The following is a 14,012-nucleotide window of genomic DNA, read 5'->3' on the forward strand; positions in this document are numbered from 1 at the left end:
AACTATTTTTTCTTTGTTCTCACAGTTACAAAGCTTCCATGATAATTCAACTCTCTACCTCACAGTGAATTTAGAAGGGCTAGCTAATTATAGCTTTAAATGTAAAACACTTTGACAAACTTGAAGTAGGTAGAGAGCTGCTTAAATTGATTATAATGTCACATGGTTTCTACTTAAATTATTTCACCTAGGAGAATGTCAAACTGTCCTCATTAGCAGATCACGAAAGAAATGTGTTTGAGATTCAATTTAATGGAGACTTGTGAATTTTTTAAACTATTGGCAGCTTGTTACCTGAAATATTCCTGTTTAGGTTCTCTGAGTCAGCCTCCTTCCCTTCACCTAACTTTCTCTGTATTCCTTTTTCTCTATCAGTGGAAAACTCTGTTGGAAAGTGGTTTCCCCAAATCTCCATGTTGGTACTGTGCTTGCTAACGCTGATCCCAGCCTCAATTCTTGGTTCTCAAGCACCGTAAATGATGTTTTGAATGAAGCCACATTCAGAATTTCCGGGCCATTTCTAGCTCAGAGAGCCATGGTTTGAAACAGCTCTGGTGGACTCTTCTCAGCATAGGAGGAGTGAGGCAGGAAGGCACTTGGTGCTTCCACTCCCTCCTTCCACAGCACTGGGGACAAGGATGGGCCCTCTGTGACAAAGACTGCTGCTGAAATCTAGACAGTCCCAGGGTAATTAGCAAGAAGCCAGGTTCACTACATTGTGCAGGAGTTCTACCCCCAAAATCAGGCATGGCAGGGTGAAGATGTGAACTAAATAATGATGTTTCTTGTGGCATGTGAAGAGTCTCAATGATATTATTAATATTTAGTTATGCTGGGGATAACATGACTGGGGATTTCCCTTTCCAATAGCTGTTTTAATAAACCTAGTCATTTTATATACTCTCTGGGAAATTCGTTTTTCTATCTGAAAAGATCTAGCTCTCAAACTAGACTTATCACCATAAATTTGCTTTCAAATTAGGGCCTTCCATCTTTCATGCATAGTGATTTACTAAGGGAGTGAAATTTAGCCCAGCTTTGGTAGTTTCTAACTTCAATTTTTTGTCTTGTAGCAAAAATATGCTATTTTCAAATTAAAGGTCAGTTGTTCTATTTTGTTTTGCCTTTGGTATTGGCTTAGGTGCTAATTGGATTCTTAGGTCACTTGCCATATACATCTGTCTTGTTCTTCCAAGGAGAATTTAGTTCCTTGAGAGTAGAAACTGTCTTATACTTCTTTGTATGTCCAAAGTGCTTTCCACAACATAGTTCTAAATATATTAATTAATTGGATGGTTACTCAAAGAATGTATAGCCTAATAGATCATGTTAATATTTTTAAATTCAAGAACATGCTACTTGATTTTGAACTGTCAATACTAATAATATAAACTTAGGGGGCTGGGATGTGGCTCAAGCGGTAGCGCGCTCGCCTGGCATGCGTGCGGCCCAGGTTCGATCCTCAGCACCACATACAAACAAAGATGTTGTGTCCGCCAAATACTAAAAAAAAAAAAAAAAAAACTTAGACTTTTAAACTTAAAAAACTGTTGCCGACAATAAATCAATCATCCAATAAGACTGAGTATCAGAGCAATACCTTCCTTTTCTTAATTCTAATGGCAGCTTCTTCAGGGCCAATTTTGATCCATCTTAGAAAAAAAAAAATCTCTTCCCCCATAAGCCACTAAAAATCCATCATGCACAGTCTAAGTGCTTTCCGACAAAACCTCTTAGATTATATTCTCACTCTCAGCTCTACCAGTTTGTACAATCTGAAGAAACTATCATTTTACATATCTGACAATGAAAATTTTTCTCCTAGCAAAGTGCAAGCAATTCATGAGAGCAACATGAATAGAAGGAACCAAGGAAAGGACTTCAGGCTGCGTGTAAATGAACAATGTAGGGACTCCATTGACCTTCTCAGAGAAGACAGTCTTTACAAATCCTGAATAGTGGTATTAAGTATTTCAGATGCAAAATATGCATATGTCTGTTTTGCTCATCAGGATGTCTCTTCAACCAAATATGCGACACCTCATTTAAATAATTATCTAATGGGTTGTATTTCTCTTCTATGTTGTGTATTAAGGGTGTTCAAGCAGGAGAAACTCTTGCCTGCTTAAGAATGTTTGTTAATTAAAAGATTTGGAGACTGAAATGGAGTACTTCCAGCTTTGGAAGAATCCTCAAAGTTAGGTCAATAAAAATTACCGCTCTCATTGCTCATCTGGAACTAACGCCACACTCTAGCAGGCATTTGAACACATCTTCAGCCACACGGGAGGAATTCTGCTGAACAGATCACTTTCAGAAGGCCACCTTTGCTCTCCATCCATCCTGGACTCTTCCTGTTTGCTCAGCTTTGTTAATCTCCCCAAGGATATTTTTCTATTATTGAATCTAAAAATGAAGCAAAACAGCAAAAAATTTGTGTCCCAAACAGTCCAGCTTACATAACAGTGTCTTGCCCAGGTTTAAGGATAACCCAATTTGCCAGTAAGAGATTAATAGCCAACTTAATAAAAAGAGAAGAAGAAATTAGACGTCTGTGCTATAATTTGGTTTTAAAATTTTGACAACAATCCAAAAACAGAAAATTCAAGGAGGATTTTCAGTGAGTCGCCTTTTTTAAGGTCTGCTACTGAAGAGTCTGTGAATCTCCTTGTTGCCAGTGTTGTGTTTATTTTCACAATGGATGTGTTTGGGAAATTTGTTTTTAGTTTAGAAAGATAATTTGGATGAGTTCAAAGGTGTTTTTAGTGACCCTGAGAGGATTCATGCATTGAGGAGGCCCTGACTGAATACCACTAGGCTCTAGAAATCAGTCACAAGGAATACAAAGATGAACTCAAGCCTTTCTCCGTGGCAGCTCAGTCCAGTTGGGAACACAAACATAAATGAAAATAAAACACAAGATCCAGGTCCTATAATAACTTAAATGAACCCTTTGGGGTCAGCTGGAAGAAGCTGGCTAGGTTCTTCAGATATAGCCACACCTTACTTCAAAGGACTGTGCTTGGAACACTTCTGGAAAGTGAATCATTCATCTCTTTTGTTAGTCAGATTTTCATATATTCAGCTTTTAAAAAGCAATTGAGGGGGCTGGGGATATAGCTCAGTGGTGGGCACTTGCATGGGATAGATAAGGCCCTGAGTGAGACCACAATAAAAATAGCAGGGCAGGATGGCCCATGGGTATAATCCCAGTGACTTGGGCTGAGGTAGAGCTCCCCTGAGTTCAATCTCCAGTACTGAAAAAGATAAAAATAAAAACAAATTAATAAAAATAATTGAGGACTGGGGTGTAGCTCAGTGGTAGACCACTTACCTTGCCTACCATGTATGTGGACCTTTGTTTGATCCCCAAAACCACAAAAGAAGAACAGTAAAGAAAAAGACAAAAACAACTGAGATATACCTACCATTTTATTTAAAAACACTTATTCCTGAAGCTCTCTGACCATCCCAATTTTCAAAGAGGAAACTAATGTCACCCAAGATCATAAGAAATTGCTAGAAAGCACAGGACCCAGCTTCCATTTCTTCAACCAGCTCTAACTTGCTGCTAACATAACTGCAGACTCAGTAATTAGGTTTGGTTACTATATCAGCAATTAAACAGCTGTCTTCTAAAGGAAAAAGCCTCCTTGACTTTTCTTGTGAAACCATTCAACTGACAAATCTTCCAAAACCAAGAACTTCGATTGGATTCTCAAATAATTCTTCCATCCATATGTACTATTTCCCTTTGCATTTGCATCAATGACTGTAATTTCTTTATCATTATTTTTAAATCAGAGGTTCTCTGGGGTATGACTTAGATTTTGTTGGCATCGAGTACACATTCCATGGCACTGGTGCAACTAATGGCATCTTAGACATCATTGGGGCCACTGGCTTACTCCCAACACCAGCAATCTCCTCTACGGCCCTAAAAAGGGGCCCCTTGATTTTCACTTGTTCATCCTATTTTATGGTTTCTTGTGTCATTCACTTGGTTCACTTTCTTGCTATCTCCTTTTTCTAACTGTTCTCCTTAGATATTGCATAGCTCTGCTACGATAACTCAGCACTAACTAAGAAGCTGCTAACTTCTCTGTTAAGATCCACAATTCTCCAAACTTGGACATGACTGACAGGCACCCCAGGATATCTTCTATTGCAAGGCTGTGCTTGGGAGGCAGCTGCCCTCCAATGGGCTCAGTCTAGTCATTTCCTATTTATTAGTTATATCGATCACCACCCCCAGAGGAATGACAGAAACCCTGGCACAGATATTAATTCCAAAATACAGAACAAATTCCAGCTGCCAAGAGCTATTTCAAACACTGTTCAAAAGATTAAAGAAAGGCCAGGTCAACTTCACCCCTCATTTTTTGTCTGACCTATTTCTACCTTCCCCGTCTGAACTGTTAACAATGTTCTATATTATTTTTCAAGACAAGCATCCTAGCCAAAAAAAAGTTTCTTTATGAACAATTTTTATTGGATCGGGCCAGGACAAGTCTCCTAAAATCTGACTGCAAAAGAGCCCCAGGGCTCCAGGATGCAGTTCTCCTGACTGAGCAGAACTCCAGACACTGTACCAAGTCATCCTGCTCCTCTCTCTTTCATGCTCAGTCCCCAGTCTGTTCTCGCAACAGATTCAATTTATAGCATTTGATTTTCCAAGAATGGCACTATAGGCAAATCAGGCTTTCCTATCAGGCCATCTTAAAAGGAACTTAGAATCCATTGTCATTTCCAGTTGAATGAGAAAACTCAATTCATGTTTTCATCTCATGTCTTTGGTTTCTTTTGTCAGTCAGTCAACCCACATTTATTAAGTGCTAGACCAAGTTCCAAGCACAGCGCGGGGTACAGGCAGCCTGAGAGGTGATAAGGTGGCTGGAATGCCAGTCTTTATGAGGTGTGCTGTCTAGCCTCTGTCTCCCTTTCACAATCATCTCTCCATAAGGTTATGGAATTAAAGAGGATGATATTTGCTCACAAAGTCATTCATCAAATGAAAAAGGCAGTGCCATCCTGTGATTACAGCAGTGCCCTGGAAGGCTTAGGTACTATTAAGCAAAGTGAATTTCCTTTTATACCATTGCAATGACAGTAAGTGCCTACAGAAATGGCTGCTTACCAAGTCAGTAATAATGTTTATGAAATATATTGCAGATTTTGGAAGGCAGCCACTAGGTGAAATGCGAAATGTTAAACTTTTCCCGATTTGCCTGCCCAATTCATCTGAAAATTGATCATTATTCTTTAAGGAAGAATAAGAACTAGTGATTTGAACTGGGCTACTTATTGAAGTCTGCTGAAAGGGTAACTGGGCTTAGCAATTATTGATGAGAAAGAATGGTAGTCCTCCAGAGAGTTGGGCAATCAGTGGGAAAGCACTCTACATACAGCCAGGACTATTGAATTTCAGTCATGACCTGTATTCACTTGTGCTAATCCAAGACTACACAGAGAGATTTACAACTGGTGGTGCTATATTGAGTCACACAATAGATTTGCTCTCTGGTCATAATTATATGGAAAGCCAGCCCTAAGATCAACAGCACTTCTCATTCATTAAGTGATCTTTAATACAAGGAAACACACACATACCACACAGGCACCTGTCTACATGAAGCAACAAATTTGACCCACTATCCAGATATTCCCAAATTAAGAGTTTTCTGCATCAAGTACCAAAGATGTCAAGAGGGATGAGTTTTTACACCCTTTTCAACCAAACAATTAAAATGAAAATCAAATTTTATTTTTTTGCATACACAAAAGGAGAAGCTTGACCCAGAGGCAAGAACAGATCCAATATATTTGGAGTTATATCCCATAGAGGGACAAAACCAAAAGTATACTCTTTGCTAACAAGTCATTGTGCTTCCTGTGGCATCAATCTTAATTATACATTGGTTTCGGAATAAACAATGAATATAGGTTAATCCGTTGTTTGATTCTTGAAAATTTCAAAGATATACCAAATTAGTTTATAATAAAGAGTGACTTAAGGAAAATGATGGTTTCTATTCCTTTGCTTTCATGTGCTAAAATATTTTCTGTGATGACACAAAGGAACAAATGGCAAATAGGCATGACTCACATGACTTTTTTAAGCAGACCCAGAGCATCTGAAATAATTGTTATTTGAGTTATAGTATGAGATGCTGTACTTACCCAAAATAGCTGTTAGTGAAATCAATGAGAAAAAATAGTAGTAGCCTTACTTTTATATACAATATTATGCCTTCAGCAGTTTGGTAAATTAGAAGTTAAATTCTGCAGAGGGTCCAGGGAGTGTGGATTTGGGGGGCACTACTCGTTACAGGATGAGAATTGGTAGTGTGAGGGAGGGATAGGCTCTGGTTTGAATGTAGTTTGTCCCCCCTGAAACTCAGGTTAATGTTTGTTTGCCTTTGTGGTAGTTCTGGGAGGTTGAGGCTTTAAGAAGTGATTTGGTCACAAGTTGTCTGCCTTCCTGGATGGATCAATATATTAACAGGTCATTTTTATTATAAAAGCAAGCTCTCTCTGGCTAGCTTGCCCTGGCTCACCATGTGGTACCCTGTGCCATGTTATGATACAGCAAGAAAACTCTGACCAGATGCCAAGTAGATACCAGCACCAAGCTCTTGAACCTACAGAACTGTGATCTAGATAAATGTCTGTTCTTTATAAATTAACCAATCTCAAGTACTTTGTTATAGCAACAGAGTAGAAGAAGGTAAAAGAAGCCTTAACTAGATTAGTGTCTCTTGTTTTTCAAAATCATTGTCTTTTTTATTGTGAGAGGTGGGTGAAAGTGGATTGGTTATTATACTGGTTAAATCACTGAAGTTTGAAAAAAACAAAACAAAACAAAACAATGACCAAAAAAAACAAAAACAAACAAAAAAACGCTCTATTACAGTTTGATCTGGAATGTCCCACAAAGGTTAATGTGTTGAAAGCTTGGTCCCTAATGCAGCAATGTTCAGAAGTGGGGCATTTTGGCTTTTGGAAAGTGACTGAGTCACTAGGGCTCTGACCTGATCAAATGGATTTACCCATTGATGGGTTCATAATTGAATGGACTGTTGGGAGATGGTGGAAACTATAGGAGGTAGAGCCTAGTTAGCAGAGATGGGTCACCAGGGGCATGCCTTTGAAGGGAATATTTTGTCCCCAGCCCTTCGTGTTCTCTCTCTCTCTCTCTCTCTCTTCCCTACTGTCATGAGGTGAGTAGCTCTGCTCCACCATACAACCCTATACTCCCCCACCATGATGATTTGACTTACTACAAGCCACAGAAAGGGAACTAAACAACTATGGACTGAAACCTCTGAAACCTTGAGCAAAAATAAATTTTTTCCTCCCTTTAAGTTGATTTTCTCAGGTATTTTATCACAACAAGACGGAAAGCTGGCTAACACAAACCAAAATTACAAAAGTTCCACAGACAAGTCTATTTTCTCCCTTAATACTCTGAAATTAGGACTAGTGGTAGACTGATAGAAAGCTTTGCTCACAGGATTATTCAGAGCCCCTATTTTCTTCTGCATTTGCTCTGAGTCCCCTAGTCCTTGTCTTGGCTGAGTTACTGTCATATCCACAGTCAAGCCGTAGATTTAGAAAGAAAGGAAAGGACAAGTAGGTGTTTTATTGTTATTTTTTAAATGGCTTAAGATGTAATTCACATTCTATACAATTCACCCTTTTAAAATGCACAAGTCAATGGATTTTGGAATACTACATCATTAGTATGTTAAATTGTGGTAAGCTATATTTAACATTTTAAAAATCTGCCATTTTGACCATTGTTAAGTATATAATTCAGGGGTACTGATGACATTCATAATGCCATGCAATCAGCATGACCATCTACATCCAAAAAAGTTTTGATCAACCAGCAAGTTTAAGTAGGTGATAGGAACATTGTCCACTTCCCTTCCATTCACCTTCCATTGGTGAGATTAGTCATGTGGCAGCAGCTCTCTTCAAGGAGGCTAGGAAGGTAGTCCTCAGTTAGTAGCCAGGTGTCCAGCTAAAGCAGAAGGTACTCCAGGAAGATATCTGTAGTTCCACCAAAGATATTTATCCAAAGCAAAATCTTATAGGACATAATCATACATTTTAAATTATTTTCTAGAAATTGAATTTATTTATCCTCTATACTTTGGGAGGAACATTAAGACACTAAACCTTTGTTATCTTTCTCAGGAGGTTGTCATTTATATTCAACACCAGCAAATAAGCATCAACTTTTTATCAAGAACTTGTGTGTCTTTGTTTTGGTTTGTTACAACAAAATACCTGAAGCTGGACGCTTTATAAAGAAAAGAAGCTTATGTAGCTCACCAATCTGGAGATTCAAGAGCATGACACAGACATCTCTGCTTGGCTCTGGTGAGAGTCTTGTGATCATGACATCACAACAGTGAGAGCAAGTGTGGGAGAAATTACATGGTAAAACAGGAAGCAAGAAAAAAAGGGGAAGGCTGGCTTTTTTATAACAACTCACGGAAACCAGCCCACTCCCTTCCAAAGGCGATGCTGATAAATAAATAAAATAAAGGTATTGTGTCCATCTACAACTAAAAAAAAATTATTTTAAAGTTACATTCCCAGGGCTATGGCTGTGGCTCAGCAGTAGCACACTTGCCTGGTATGTGTGAGGCACCGGGTTCGATTCTCAGCACCACATATAAATACGTAAATAAAATAAAGGTCTATCAACAACTAAAATATATATTTTTTTAAAAAGTCGAAAACAAAAAGTTACATTCACAAAGTCTCCCACCCTCCACAGCTGTTTTCAATGTATCTTAATGTTCTTTCCTACAATTTAAATGATGTGAAGGATCTTGACATGTGTATGTATAAGAGCCATTTGATTTCCTTTGCTGAAAATTTTCTGTTCATGTCTTTTCCCACTTTTAGGAGGTGTCTGTTTCCTTTTTTAAGTTCTTGATGAATATGGGGATTGTCCATCTTGGTCTTTCAGATAAATTTCAGAAGATAGGCCTGAGAGTTTGAATTGCCCTTTCAAAGAATGTTTGACTAGTATTTATCACCAAACTAGCTCTTAAGGAAGTAATCCTTTATGTGTATAAGATTACTAATTACCTTTCTATAAGGAAATATTAAGAAGTGGGCTGCGAGGTAGCTCTGTAGTAGAATACATGCTTAGCCTGCAAGAGGCTCTGGGTTCATCAGCACCAAAAAAAAAAAAAAAAATAGAAAGTATGCTCAACTAAAACTGAGTTTTAAGTGGAAATGTATTGTCCCATCAAACCAGAGATCTGGAAGCTCCAATGTGGTCTATTCAGCCAAGTCATGAAGGTGCAGGGAATTGGACTCTTAGCTCATCCATCCTGGTTACCCGCAGAGTACTGCTCATCCTTGGAATTGTCCTCTCGTGGTGGCAAAGATTCAGGCATCACATCCTCACCAGCTGCACCCAAAGAAGATCACCAGAGTTTCTTCTTAAGAGTCTCTCCTTGCCACAAAGAACTGCCCCTGAGCCCCATCTTCAGCACACTGACCCATTCATATCCTGCAGCAAAGGCTTACAGGCCGGCCCCTAAACCCATCACTGGCCAAGAGATGTGGGTCCACTGTGATTGGTCTAGAAAATGACGTCATCCACCAGGGGTTGGCCCACCTTCCCTAGCACAGGCTCAGTTCTGCAGGACAAATTAACTTCCAAGTGCAAAGGAGAATGGGGAGGAGAAAAAGACAAGTGGGCAGACAAGCCACGTTGCATTGGATGTGAAATTTTCCAAGATAAAGTTTTATGAGTTTGGTGAGTGCCGCAGTCCGGCTGCAGCAAAATAACTGGGGGGTGACGAATAACTTGTGTATGTTGATACAGCAGGAGTGGAAGCCATTTATTGCACGACAGGAGGGGTATCTATACATTCCACACAGCTTATCTAATTAGCATAAACTAGATACAGCAGTCAACCAATAAGAAATCTCCACACTTAATGGCTCGCTGGTGTTACTTCACAAACCACTCCCTCTGGCATTTTGCCAGACGCCATCCAGACTTGTTTACAGACTCTAACAGGTGAGGTGGCATAGAAGAGGGGTGATGTCTTTTCCACATTCTAGGAAGTGGTGAAGGGATTATATTGGAGAAGTTCCACTTTGAATTTGAAGAACACTGTTATAGCCTGTCTAGTTGCTACTTAAGAAAAAATATTCAGAAGTTGAGGAACTGAGGATTTGAGTATAGGTAACCAAGGGAAAAGGAACTGTTCTGAGAGAACCCAAGGAGAAAGGAACATTCAAAAACTCCAAGAGCAGGGACTTTTTATATTGACCTTCAAGTTTCCCATTTTTTTATGTTTAAAATGGTCTTATAAGTGCCAGGGCTCAGTAGTAAAGCATTTGCCCAGCATACCTAAGGCTCTGGGTTCAATTCCCTGTACCGCAAAATCAATCAATCAATCAATTAATGGAAACGCCGTTACAATAGGTGACTTTCAATGTAAGTTTTCCCAATGCCAGTTTTGCATCAGCAATACCTTGGGTAAAACACAGAATCCAGCAGAAGATTGAGAAGAGCAATCTGAAAAGGCAGAAAGTAGAAGAGCAATTGCCAGGGACTGGAGGCATTAGGGAGAAATGGGTGGTGACTTTCTTTTTTTTTTATTATTATACAGATGCAACATTTATGTGATACTTCACATGTATAAATGTTTTTAAAAGAATATGCAAAATATATCAGAAAATAAAAATTTACAGAAGCACATAAAAGATTGAATTATACCCACTACAATTGAGTGTAGAAGATAAAACTTGTCATTACAAGGATAACCGTTATCCCCAAACTTAATCTGTAATATTATTCCAGCAAAATTTCATCATGCTTTACTTTTAATGAAGAAAGTACCAAAGCAAAAAGTTCTAAAATTCAACTGGGGGGTATATAAAATTTTTAAAAAATAAACAAACTCTGATGTGTAAAAGCAAAAGAAGTAGATGTCATTTCTTTACACTAATGTGCATTTTGAAACTATAGTATCATAATAATAAAGACCAAGGAATCATAACACAAAAACAAAATCCATAGATAAATCCATATGCATATAAGTTTTTTTGTATTAAGAGCAATAAAAAGGCCTTAATAAATCCAACCATATCTAGAATAACATTAGATGTGAATGGACAATAAAACCCAAATCTAAAGGTAAATGTTTGGATGGGGGACAGTTCACTGTAGTGTGTGTGTAGAATCTGTAAGGTCCTGGGTTCATACCCCAGCACCACAACAAAAGACAGATGTTACAGGAGGATGATGTTGGAAATAAAGCAGAATAGGATTCCCTGCCTCTCCCTCAATCTATGCATGCACTGAATAAATATCTACCCATATTTTGAGACCCTCTTAGACAAAAATCATAAATGAGTTGAGATATACAGTGGACAACTGAGAACATATCTACACTCAAATGAGTAGGAAAAGCTGGGGTATACTTGTTCATTAGTTCTTCTTTGGGCAATGTGGCATATTAATTGGGACACAATCCCCAACAACCAACGTCACCCTGAGTAGATGAAGATTGGACCATACATAACCTAACTCTAAAGGTTTCTGTGGTTTATGTCTTAATCTATCTAGTGCTGGGGAAGAAGGGACCAGGTATACATAGCTATCAAAACTTCAGGAAAAAAGTAGTGATTTGCTCTGGCCAAGCAAGTACTTCCATGGGCTTCACTAGACACTCCCAAGAGAATTTAGACATGGTAGCTGGGAGCACCATGTGTCAGGCAGTTCTGAAATGCAGGACTAGGAAAAGATGGGAGGGTTGGATGGGGACACATCACATAGTGACAACGGCAAGGGGCTCTCCGCTCAAAAATATTGTGATGAGGTGTCTGTATCTGTATTCACACACTTGATACATTTCCACCCCTTTGGTTTTCTTGATATTTCCACATGGTCAGCCACAGTTTAGAGCTCCCTTCCTCGCTCCAACATGGAGACAATATTTAAGTCAAAAGGTCATATTCCTAGGGAGACCAGGTCCCTGTAGTTCTCCAATATCATAGTCCTGTACAAAGCCCTCTGAGCAGGGTCTAAGCACTTCTACACCTCCTCAGAAAGTTCTATGGTCCATTCTGGAATGTCAACAGGATCAGTGAGTGTGAGACGCTGACTGCATGGCAGGGGAGAGAACTGAGGACTAGAGGAGGAGGAAACCATGAAAAGGGGCGTGTCTATGCAGACTGGAGGCAGACAGCAGGCAGGACCCAGACAAGGCTGCCACAGCCAGACCTCTAGCTCTGGGCAACGTCACAGTCTACAGAGTCTCAGGATTTTTTTTTTTTTTTTTAGGGTGATGAAAATGTTCTAAAATGAGACAGTGGTGATGGTGGTTCCATTCTGTAAATATGCTGAAGACCAGTAACTGCACACTTAAAATGAGCAAATTTTGTGGTATCTGACTTATATCTCAATAACATTAATTATATTATAAAGCTGTTTTTAAAAATGAGATCAGCACAGAGCCCAGAGCAGGGAATAACGAATTGTCTTGAGCAGTGGGGGTTGGGAGAGACAGGATGCTTAAAAAATCTTTAGGAATACTAGGAGAAAAGTATATTGTTTGAATATTAAAGGAAAGATTGACCCAAGAAGTTGGATAGCGTGGGGACAAGTAGGTTACAGTGGAACTTCAGCCTCTTCTTCTGCTCTACTTTTCATGTATCTCAAGTATACTCTTGGTCTCTTAGTTCTCACAGAGAAGTGTTCACACACACACACACACACACACACACACACACACACACACAGACCCTCCCTGCTTCTGAGGAAAACAGAAAGGAATAAGAGAAAGAGCCAGGATTTTCATCAAGTGACACAGCGAACCAGCCTTGGACAGCCAACCACCACTCCCATGAGATTGAACACTTCTCATGGAGGGGCAGAGCAGCAGAGCAGCAGAGCAATGGAACATTTGAGCTTTGCAGTCAAGCCACCTGGGTTCAAATCAAATTCCAGAATGCATGTTCCTGACTGAGTCATAGGGCAAGAGACTTAGCTTCCCCATGCTTCAGTTTACCCCTTGTATAACCTACAGTAATGCTGTGAGGGTTAAATGAATTAGTTCATGTGAAACACTGAGACCTGAACATAGAAAGTATGAAACACAATAATAATAAGCATTAGGCACTATTATTCACAGTAGTGTGGAAGACACAGCATTTCTTACACTCCAATAAATTCATAAAGCATGACTGACCATAGGAGTCTACAGAATCATAAACGAAGGCAAGACAGTAAATAAAACCACAGACTCCTTAAGAGCATGCATGATACATGCCAGACAGTAATTTTCAAGGGACCAGGGAGTTATACCTTCTAATCCCTAGTTGGGCACAAGGGATTAGAGCCAGATTGTGTGGTGAAAAATCAAAACCCAAACAAACAAATAAAAACCCTCTTGGTCTTCCCTTCCCTGTGAGATGGGAGTCATTAATTTACATTTGTAATATTAGAACTCTTTGGTTTGCAAGGACCAGAAATCTCAACTCAAAATGGCTTAAGCAAATAGCAACAACAACTACAAGAAAAAAAAAAAACCCCGCTTTGTCTTTTTTTTTTTAATGAAACTGACAGTCTAAGGGATAGTATGATTTTTTTTTTTTTTTTTTTTTTTGGATAGTGTAATCTTAAGGTGAAAGTCAACTTAATACCAGGGCCAAGTAAGATAAGCAGAACTTAGTGTCAGTCTTTTCCCCATCCTTCCTTTCTTCTTCCTCCTGCCCTGGTCCACCTCTCTGTGCTGTTACCTTTCTGTTATATCTTTTCCAGGTGGTAAGCTGATGAAAACACTTTTGCTCTACCCTACTCCAACCTCCAAAGTTCAAGTCCAGTAAGAAAAAAATACATACAACTTAATTCTTGCCCAAAACTTCCTTGCATCACTTTCACTCTCTCCAGGTCTCATGATCAGCCCTGAACTAATCTTGTTAGCCAAGTGGAGGAAATGCTTTGATTGGATTGTCTAGAGTCACCT

Source organism: Marmota flaviventris, chromosome 6, assembly GCF_047511675.1.
Source record: "Marmota flaviventris isolate mMarFla1 chromosome 6, mMarFla1.hap1, whole genome shotgun sequence".
NCBI classification, from domain to species: Eukaryota; Metazoa; Chordata; class Mammalia; order Rodentia; family Sciuridae; genus Marmota; species Marmota flaviventris.